General features: G+C 43.3%; 1 non-coding gene across 1 annotated transcript; it reads right to left on the reverse strand.

The window, feature by feature from the left end:
* Window positions 1-523: 523 nt before the first annotated feature.
* On the reverse strand, window positions 524-597 carry trnai-aau (transfer RNA isoleucine (anticodon AAU)). Its single transcript has one exon. It is a non-coding gene; the product is annotated as a tRNA-Ile (tRNA).
* Between the last annotated feature and the right edge of the window lie 8,097 nt (window positions 598-8,694).

The raw sequence follows: 8,694 nt of genomic DNA on the forward strand, positions 1-8,694 counted from the left end.
CATTTTTTGTTTCTGTTTCAGATTTCCAGCATCCGCAGCATTTTGCCTTTGTCTCGGAGCTAACTGGTCGCCAAGCTGCACGTTCCTAGTTTGATCAATTGCTTTTCAAATTCAGTCTAGCAGTGAGTGGAGAATTCAGCATTCTTCCTTACCTGACTGATCCCGCACAGACTGGAACTCTCGTATTTGCCCAGTCAAAGCTTCAGGTTGCCAGGGAGCTGTAAGGATATATTTGCCCCAGAGATGCTGAGCAGAGCGTCGTTTGCAAGTGTTCCGTTGTGCAGTAGCAAAGCTTTGTTGACTTGTCGCCAACAAATTTGTAGCACAGAATTGTTAAAAGAAGGACGGATTTGTCAGAACTAGAGGCAGAAATGTTCCAGAAGGAAGAAGCATGGATGGAAAAAAAACACAGCCTGCAACGCTGCAGCAGAACTTTTCGAAACGCTCTTTCCATGTGACAACGGAGGAATAACAACTGAACCGGGTCCGGGCTTTAATTACTTCTAACTCGAATAAAATACGTTGGCCCGTACGGGGATCGAACCCGCGACCTTGGCGTTATTAGCACCACGCTCTAACCATCTGAGCTAACCGGCAAGCTGGCGAAGTTTCCCTAGTATCTGGTTTTCAAACTCAACGGGCAGTGAGTGGAGGATTCCGCAATCTTCCTCGCTGATTGATCGCGCACAGGCTGGAAATCCCGGATTTGCCCAGTTGAAAGTTCAGGTTACCAGCGAGCTGTGAGTGTATGTTTCTCCCAGAGCTGCTGAATGATCCGATCTTCACAAAGCTGTTCAGCAACAGATACCTTCTCCTTCTTGTCAATGATGAAAATAATCTGCTCAAAGCAAACCTTAAACTGCAAAATCTCCCGTCAATAGGCTGGTATCTATGCAATCTCTTTTCGATTTATTTCATGGGGTGTGGGCATGTCGTGCATGACCAGTGCAAGTTGCTCATTCACAATTGCCTTTGGAACGATGCTAAATTATATAAAATGTATAAGCACTTCAAACACTGAAGTAAAAATAGTGTCGAAATGTTGCAGTATCTCTAGGATGTAGGAATTGAAGCGTGTGGATTTCATGGCGAATTGGAAGGAAGGTGCTCACAATCGGGCAAACTCACGGCGGGGGCTTCAACGAGAAATTACCGAGTGCCTGTTGAAATTTACATTTGATGCTATCATTCGCGGGAGTTGCAATGTCAGGGAACAGAAATATATTTCCGCCTGGCTCTCAATCGATGACTTGAGGCGATCAGAGCAAGTTGGGAAAGCGGTAAGTAACAAGCCAACTGCCGCTGTGATTGATGTATTTATCTGATTAACAGTCATACAGCAGCGCCGCTTCACAGAACAACAGTGTGGGGGGAGCTCAATCTTATTTTGCCTCGGGTTTACACTCTTCTGGCTGTCTTCATAACAAAGCGTTCGGGATTGTTTGGAATTAGACGGGGGCGGCATTGATTTCTGAGCCCAGGAGGTTATGTGTCACCAATCAACGGCGTGTAGTTATAATGCAAAGGTTTCAAATCCGTTGCACTGTTTTGCTGCAAAGATCATTGGTATTTGTTTATCGGGCTGCATGGCAGAGCCAATGGAGAACTTACATTTAAAACAGCGCTCGAGCACCGACGTGAATCCTGCAAACATCAGCGTTAAGGGTATTTTGGAGATGGATTTGTACCAACCAGATTTCTCTCCAGAAAAAAAAAAGCCACATGTATATTTAGCTGCGCTTTTCATGGCACATATTAACTATTTGGAAATATATAGGGGGAATCTTCATGAAGTTTTTAGGCAACGAGAAAAGTGGTTGTGTTTGATAGTGAGGAGGTTTGATAGCCGGAAGATATCAATTGACTGGTTAGATGGTCAGAAAAATGCCAAATGGAATTCAACCCGGGGGAGAGCGATATAATGCAGCTGGGGAACTCAAACAGGTCGCAGGGAATACACAATTAATGAAGAGAGTATTGGGAGGTTTAGAGGAAGTGATGGACATTGGAGCGAATCTCCACAGATTCCCGAATGTTACATGAAAGGCCGATGAGGTGTTTAAGAAGTCAAGTAGAATCATTTCGTTTATTAGACGAGGCTTAAATATACTTGCAGGGAGGTTATGGTGGAGCTGTATGAATCATTAGTTAGGCCACAATTTGAGTACTGTGTGCAGTCCTGGTCACCTCATGGAAATTACCAAATTACAAATCGATGGTGGAGTTCCGGCATGATGAACGTGGATTGCCGGTGGTATCTGCTGCTAAAAATGGGAGCCAACGTTAGATAAAACTCGTCATCCCAGATTCAGCAGTGATCCTCATCAATATTCCATAACCCGAGCTCTGACCGGAGGGATATATTAACTTTGAACGGATCCACACAATTTAATTTTGAAGCCCGCTCAACTGAACAACACAGCAGAATCTTCTATGTATTTATTGCATTTCACAAACTCCCCACCCCTCCCCTTGCCAATGTGCTTGAAAGGAGCGTTATATATCAACATTTAAAACGAAGTTTCACAAGGAGGTATTTAGGAAAATGACGAACTCTCTGACCAAATGGGTAGATTTGAACGAGTGTTTGAGAGAAGAAGAGAGAGGTAAAGTGGGACAGAGCTTAAGGGAGGGAATTCCTGATGTCACGAACGTACAATAATTCTCGTAACATTATTGTGATTTATTGTAAAGGCAGGTAATAGTGGGATTTGATTAGTTTCTCTGAGTGTGTGTGGGATGTAATTGAATTGGAAACAGCTGGTCTGGAGTCTTTGACTCATCAACTGAATCTAGGTTTGAAATGCTAAATGGGAAAACATGGCTGAAGTCTTAGAATGTGAGGTGAGCAGAATTTGCAGTTTTAGGTATATCACAGTAGTTTTAATTTCAAAGAGTTGGTTGGATGTTGCACCTGGCAGGAGAAGGCAAGCAATCAGCATGTTTATTTTTCCAAATGTTCCTGATAATATTAGCACTATGATTAGCAATATGATTCATATTATGAGAAAGGTAAGTTTCAAAGACATATGGGAACAATGAGGTTTACATTAAAAAAGACAAACATTTATAAAGGAGAACGATGGCAGGGAAGGCATTCTAAGGTCGAAGGGAAGTGCAAACAGCCTTCAGCATTTGTGCATTAAGCCTGCTGTCTACACAGACCGAAGCTTGGAATAGCCACTTTGAATACTTCTGCCCAGGGTCTTGTGTCGACTTGCTGGGGTCTGTTTAAATATATTTGTTTTTACTGTTTCCTTAACGGGAGTGTAAGTGGAAGCGAGGTTAATTAGGGGTTTTAGGAGTTAATATAGTAGTAATTTATAGACTTGTGCTGTGCTTGAAATCCTCTTACATGTATTACATGTTCGGCACACAACATCAGACAATTACCTGTAACCATTCGGTCATCACCTTCACGTCTTCAGCCATTTTCTAATCTCCCGGTCAACGCAGAAATTAAAGACGTGATTCATCAAATCCTGCAGCTCAGAAGGAGGCCTGTCGGCCCATCTACTCTGTGCCCGTTCTTGGAAAGAACTGACAATTTTATTCCACAATCAAGCTTCCCACGTCACCCTGTAAATTAGTTCCCTTTAAATTCAGATTGAATCTGATTCCACCAACCTTTCAGACAGTAAAGCAATGCAGCGTAATTGCTGGGAATATTAAAAAATAATCCTGGGAATACTCAACCGGTCAAGGAGCACCTGTGGAGGCAACAGAGTGAACTGTTCAGGTCGATGACTTTTCATCAGAAGTGAAGAAAGATTTAAATATATTAAATGTGAATCCTGTGGAGAGAAAGAAGGGGCGGGATGTACAAAGCGAATGTCTGTGAGGGTGGAGGGAAGGAGGGTAAAGGTTTCTTGATGTAAAATCCATAGAGAGTTGTAATGGGCATGGAAAAGAAACAAAGGATATGTCCAGATGGGGCTGTGAATGGTTGCATTGCAACCGTCCGAAAGTAACATGAAGGAATAAAGATAGAAACGTGACAAAACTAAATCAGTAAAACCCAGCAAGACATCAACTGGAGGCAGATGTTATGAAGTTTACATCAACGTAACAAAGCCCGAAAAAAGCATTTGGGTTTACGTGCCAATATTAAGAAGCCCGAATGGACCAATATTACCTTTGGAGGTGTTTGCTTAAGGAAGCACTTTGATTTATTCCGGGTTTAGCAGAGCAAGGGAAGATGTTGACTGATCTATGTTACCGCACGTTATGCAGGAAAGAGTGGGGAGGGGTGCATGGTGAATCTTTTTAATCAATGCTCTCGGGCTTGCAGATCGATTTAGACACCTACACTTAGTGCTTCACACTATTTAAACGTTACTCCGAATGAGCTGTCTTGATTTCAAGGGGATGGTATTACACTTTCCCACATCAAACTCCATTACAAATCATTTACCCACTCGTGAAATTCATCCCTGTGACTTTAGAGCTTCCCCTTTCAATTTCTGCAACTTAATAGCTCCCTGAAATGAATACACTCTTCAAACCTTTGAAGGTCTAATGCACAGACCAGGATAACAACAATCATCACATCACACGCCACTGGTTAGGAGCGAATAGTTGATGCAGTTGGAAGGTTTGTGAAATGAAGCCAAAGTGACGCTGCCGGTCTGTCTGTGAGGGGGAACGCGTTGTAGGGAGTGAAATACAAAGAAGGGAATGGAAAAAATAGACGCTGTAATAACTCTAGTTAGACATTGAAGGCTGCTATGGGAAACATGCTCAATGGAGCCCGGATAGCCGAATCGGTACAGCATCAGACATTTAATCTGAAGGTCCATGGCTCCAGTCCTTATCCAATTGCATCCTTTTGGGACAAAGGGTACAGTCCCATTGAAATGTCGGGAAAAAAGAGCAAAGTATGCTGAATTATTCAAGAGAACAGAAGAGACGTATAAGTTTCTTCGATTTGCAACAAAAAAAAAACATACTTCTCGAAATTGTGGCGTTCTCGATGATTTTTAGGAACTATTTGCAAATTTCCAGCTACTCTAAGTGTGAAAGGTTCTTCCAGGCTTTTCCCTTGGTTTGCGGAGACACTATCCCTGTGAATCAGTGACAACAATATTTTCTGATTCAACCCCATTCTTAACGCCGGTGGAAGCAGCTTCTCCCTATTTAATCTCACACTAGATTCTAACAAGATAGAAACCTCGATCAAACCACCCTTCATTCTTCTTTTCTCAAGAGATTAGAAACAGGTAGAAGCCCTGCAAACGAAAGAAAGTTGCAGGAAACGTCGAGGGATTGACACTAGGTGATCGTCTCCTTCAGAGAAGCAGCACAGAACGGACAGGCACCTTCTGTGCTTTATCCATCCTATAGTTATAAAAATCTAGAATTGTCAAAACTGAACTTCTAAAGTGACCTACTAAACTCCGGAATCAGCACTGCTTCCGCTCCAGGGTCAATGTAATTCTGCTGCTTCCTCTGAGTAGCGTCTGGAGGAACATGAGAAATAGGGACAGCTGTATTATGTATTTCACAACTTCTCAATAATTCACGAACCATTTGCCTGATCTCCTGCTTCAATTGCACCATCCTGAGAATCCTCAATTCGCACCGTCATGCAGCACCATCACAGATAAAGAATTCCTAATGCGTTTGCGGCCCCAGAATCATGTTCACAGCAAAATAGTGGGATGCAATTCACAATATTGCATTACAAAACTCGCTTGTAGCTTTTATGCCACTCCGTCTGTTACATGGATCTGCGTAGCTGCAGATTTAAGACAGTTGTCTAACTATCTATTGGAATGAGTGGCACCTCGGATATTACAGCCTGGAAGTCCAGATTTTAAAATGATTGTTTGTGCATGTGCACTGGCGATTAGTGAGCCCTGTACCTGTAGAACGAAACCCTTTTGCTTCTCTACGGTCCCCTGTTTCTCACCACCTAGAAAATACGCCCATTGCTCACTGGATAAGCTCTTTGTGTACTCTCCACATTCTTAATGTCTGTCTCTACATCGACTGTTCAGCTGGAGGCACTAAAATCATTTGCTTCTATGTGCTTTACAAGCGTCGTACAACAGAGTAATAATTTATTGCGAATTACTTTAAACCACGTCCGAATGAAACAAAACACCGATATTGCAAAATGTACTTCATAGCTCAGATATTTGTCGGCGACACATAATTCACTAACTGAGAAACCAACGCTTTGGCCGTATAACGTTTTTGAATTAAATTTAACTCGGTTTCACTTCTTATAAAGAACACTCAGCGCAGCGCAAATACTAGCGGAAAGCAGTGAGAACTCTCCACAGTGTTGCCTTTTCTTCTGTCAAGCGGTGCTGCCACAAGCTGGCACTGAGATCAACGCATAAATGACAACTGCAGTTGGATTATTTTTCTTTCTGGTTAGTTGTTATCATATTTGCTATAAACACAACAAATCTCTGAATGAAAGCCAGGTAGAAAGATCTTCCAGTTCCCTCTCCTTGCAACTCCGCCGAAAGCTGGGAGTGAATTGAAAATCCACCGCACAGTCAGTGACCCACTTGATTTTGCTCTGAATCGCGGTCAGTAATTTAACTAATTTCCCGACCTGCGCTGCCAACTTCAAGACATTTCTCCAGCCTCCTCGGCTCCTGCATCTCATTTAGCATTGACTAGTGTACCTTATATCGCCATTCCTCGCCCTCCCTGAAAAAATGTACAACTTCACTCTTCTCCGCGTTAAATTTCACTTCATGCCATCTGTTCCATTAGCCTGCCTCTGTCCTCTGGAAGGTTATCATTATCCTCCTCTGAATTTTACAACACTTCTGAGTTTTGTGTCATCCACAAGTTTTGAAATGGTGCCCTCCACGTCGACGCCTCGGTCTTATGTTGAAGAAAAACAGCATTGATGACTCTGCTGATGGCTGGAGAATCCCATTATATCGCAATTCACCACGGCTCTTTGTTTCCTATCATTCAGCTGACTTGGTGCCCATGCTCTTCTGACAGTCTTCATCCCACAACAATCAGGTTAACTGAACGCTAACTGCTTTTAACACATCCAGACATGTTTTCCTGAATGAATCCGCACTTATCCATGTGGTAATACATTTTGTCTCTGGATATCGTTTCCAAAAGCACTTCCACCACTTGAGGTTAATCTGGTGCGTGTGTGCTTTACAAAATGATAATTAGCTACATTTTGTGAACAATGGTATACCATTTGCAATTCTACAATCCTCTGGCATCGTCCGTTATAACTAAGCAGGATTGGAAATTTGCGGCCCAGTGCCCTCCGCAATTTCCAAACTTACTTTCCTCAACACCCTGCCCCTGAACCAATCCTGGTGAATTATCAACATTTAATTAAAACCAGGTTTATAATGCCTCCTCTATCTACAATTGTCGCCCACCCAATTTCACAACTACCTCGAGTTTCACTCTGCCTTTGGCAGTGTTTTTCTTTCTTGGCAAACACAATATAAGTCCTCTGGCTCCAGGCGCGAAATTCCGTTTTAGTCCCTATTCGGCCCGTTCCTGTTTTCGCAACCTTTTATATTTATATCCATAAAGCAAAAAAAAAATCTGCTAGTCTATTCTCCCAGTATCCCTTTTCTACCTGTATTTATTCTTCACTTCCCCAATGAATTTTCTATTATTTTCCATGGTTCTCACTTGCGGTCTAGTGTCCCCAGGGTAGTGTCGTCGGCCGAACCATCATCAACTGCTTCATCATTGATCTTCCGTCCAAGATATGGTCAGAAGTGGGGATGTTCGCTGATGATTGCAAACTGTTCAGCATCATACACAACTCCTCGGATACTGAAGCAGTCCATGGCCAAATGCAACAAGACCTGAACAATGTCCAGGCTTGGGCTGACAAGTGGCAAGTAACATTTACAGCACACAAGTGACAGTCAATGATAATCTCCATCAAGAGATAATCTAACCATCGCCCCTTGACGTCCGACTGCACTTCACTGAATCCCCACAATCAACATTCTGGGGGTTAATATTGACCAGAAACTGAACTGGACTAGCTATATAAATGCTGTGGCTACAAGAGCAGGTCAGAGGCTGTGGATCCCGCGACGAGTAACTCACTCCCTGACTCCTGAGAGCCTGTCTGTAATCTACAAGGCACAAGTCAGGAGTGTGATGGGATACTCCCCACTTGCCTGGATGAGTGCATCTCCCAAAACACTCAAGTAATTTGATACGGTCCAGTTCCACGCAGCCCGCTTGAGTGGCACCCCACGCACAATCATTCACTCCCTCCACCACTGACGGACGGTAGAAGCAGTGTCTACCATCTACAGGATGCACTGTGGGGATTCACCAATGCTCCTTAGGCAGCACCTTCCAAACCCACGACCACTACCATCTAGAAGGACAAGGGCAGCAGATAAATGGGAACACCACCACTTGGACGTTCCCGTCCAAGTCACTCACCATCCTGACTTGGAAATATATCGCCGTTCCTTGAATGTCACATGGTCAAAACCATGGAACCCCCTCCCTAACAGAACTGTGGGAGTACCTACACCACAGGAAGTGCGGCGGTTCAAGAAGGCAGCTCACCATCAAATTCTCAAGGACAATTACGATGGGCAATATAGGCTGGCCCAGCCAGCAAGCTCTCATCAGGTGAAGGAATAAAAGAAAACAATCTGACAGCCTTTTCTTTTTTCATTTTGCTCGATACATATATCCTCATCGAAAACCTTTGGT

The sequence above is a fragment of the Cetorhinus maximus genome, unplaced genomic scaffold (assembly GCF_964194155.1).
Source record: "Cetorhinus maximus unplaced genomic scaffold, sCetMax3.hap1.1 HAP1_SCAFFOLD_145, whole genome shotgun sequence".
Taxonomy (NCBI): domain Eukaryota; kingdom Metazoa; phylum Chordata; class Chondrichthyes; order Lamniformes; family Cetorhinidae; genus Cetorhinus; species Cetorhinus maximus.